Source organism: Parus major, chromosome 28 (assembly GCF_001522545.3).
Source record: "Parus major isolate Abel chromosome 28, Parus_major1.1, whole genome shotgun sequence".
In the NCBI taxonomy this organism is placed as follows: Eukaryota; Metazoa; Chordata; class Aves; order Passeriformes; family Paridae; genus Parus; species Parus major.
The window spans coordinates 3593277-3595536 of NC_031797.1; the positions used below are offsets into that span (position 1 = coordinate 3593277).

The following is a 2260-nucleotide window of genomic DNA, read 5'->3' on the forward strand; positions in this document are numbered from 1 at the left end:
AGGCAAAAATCTTCTTTTTTTCACATTCCACCCCAAAAATGGAGCAAACCCCTCTGCAGCTCCTCAAAAACGATACAAATTCTTCCTCTCCTTCATATTCCCCTCCAAAAATGAGATTTTTTCCTCATTTCCCCCCCAAAAAACCCCAGATTTAGACCCAGATATTTCCTTTTTGCTGAGATTTCTGAAATCGAAGGGCGGATTCCGCGGTTTTGCCGATGTTCTGATCTCGGATTCCCGATTTTCCCGCTGGATCATCGGATATCGACGTCCAACAACGCCCAAAATTCCCAAATTCCTGAATTCCCCTTTTCCCTGGCAGGAGGAATCCGGGGAAATCGAGGAATCGCCGACGGAGGCCGGGACTGCTCTGCAGGGGAAGGTGAGAGGAGAGCTCGGGATTTGTCTCCTTAGTAATTAATTTCCTGTTAATTGCTTCGTTTTTTACTGGAAAAATGGTCTGGATGAGGGGTGTGGAATTGGTTTGGAATTGGAATGGGTTTGGAATTGGTTTAAATTGGTTTGGAATGGGTTTGGAACTGGAATTGGTTTGGAATTGGAATTGGTTTGGAATTGGTTTGGAATTGGTTTTGAATTCGTTTAAATTGGTTTGGAATGGGTTTGGAATTGGAATGGGTTTGGAATGGGTTTGGAATTGGNGAGCTTTGCCGCGGGCAGGGCTGGCAGGAAGGCGGGGGCAGGGCCGATTGCAGCGGGCTGAGCTCAGCCTTGTTTGCTTTTCCCTGCTGGGTCCTGCAGGGCTGGGAACACCGGGACAGCCAAGGCTGTTCCCTCTGGAAAACTCCGGCCTTGGGAATTCCAAACCTGGAGCTGGCCCAGGTGTTTGTGCCTTTATCTCCTGTTCCTTTTTGCTCTTCCTGACCTGCCCCAAATTCCAGCTTTGTTTTTTTTCCCCTCCTCTCATCTTCCTATTTCCACACAGAGCTGGAATGTGACAATTGTAAAAAAAAAATAATCCCTGTTTAAAGACAAAAATTGGGTTTAAAAACAAAACTCACCAAGTTTAAACTGGGTTTAAAAACAAAACTCACCAAGTTTAAACTGGGTTTAAAGACAAAAAACCACCAAGTTTAAACTGGGTCTAAAGGCGAAACTCCACCAATTTTAAACTGGGTTTAAAGACAAACCCACTAAGTTTAAACTGGATTTAAAGACAAAACCCACCAACTTTAAACTGGATTTAAAGACAAAACTCACCAACTTTAAACTGGGTTTAAAGACAAAACCTCACCAAGTTTAAACTCGGTTTATAAACAATACTCACCAAGTTTAAACTGGGTTTAAAGGCAAAACCCCACCAACTTTAAATTTGGTTTAAAGACAAAACTCACCAACTTTAAACTGGGTTTAAAAGACAAAACCCCACCAACTTTAGACTGGGTTTAAAGACAAAAAACCACCAAGTTTAAACTGGGTTTAAAGGCAAAACCCCACCAACTTTAAACTGGGTTTAAAAACAAAACCCCACCAACTTTAAACTGGGTTTAAAAACAAACCCCACCAACTTTAAACTGATTTTTTGGGGCTGTTTCCCATCCCTGAATCCACAGCAGGAGGAGGAGGAGGAGGAAGAGGAGCCCTGACCTGACCCCAGCCTGGAATCACTGACGTGGATTTGACAGAAAAACAAAACCAAAACAACAACAACAACCAAAAAAAAACCAACCCCCAACTGTTTGTTGTGTCCAAGCAGGGAAAAGAACCAGCCTTGGATTTCAGCTCTGATGGCTTCTTGGAATTCATCCCTGGCTCGGGGTTGAGAAATGTTTTATTGGGAAGGGGCCAGGGCAGCCTCGGATGTGAAGCACGAGGGGTTCCCAACAAAGTTTTGGGAGCTCTGCCGAGTTCAGCTCGTTCTCCTGGGAACGAGGTTTTCCTGGAAATTCAACCTGCCAGGATGTGCTGGAGCAGGACAGGCTGAGGGATTCTGTGCTGAAATGTCACTGGGATGTTTTATGTTATTTATATTGTTTTATTTTTCTCCTCTCCAAAAAAATTAATGTTTTTTTTTAAATAGGGGAAATTTCTCCTCCTCCTCTTTGTGTTCTCCTTTGAAATGGGGGAAATTATCTGGGTTTTTTTATGTTTCATGGCAAAAATGGGGGAAATACCTCTCTAAATCCTCATTTCCACCCAAAAATGGGGGAAACACGTCTCTAAATCCTCATTTCCACCCAAAAATGGGGGAAACATCTCTCCAAATGCTCATTTCATCCCAAAAATGGGGGAAACACCTCTC

At 43.3% G+C, this 2260-nt stretch overlaps 1 protein-coding gene across 1 annotated transcript in view; it reads left to right on the top strand.

Annotated features, from left to right (window-relative positions):
* Positions 1-294: 294 nt before the first annotated feature.
* Positions 295-2260, top strand: part of GNG7 (G protein subunit gamma 7) — a 20855-nt gene continuing 18889 nt past the window's right edge. The window contains exon 1 of the mRNA XM_015651728.3: positions 295-382. The gene's annotated coding sequence lies outside the window, so the exon portion shown is untranslated. The remainder of the gene's footprint in view (positions 383-2260) is intronic.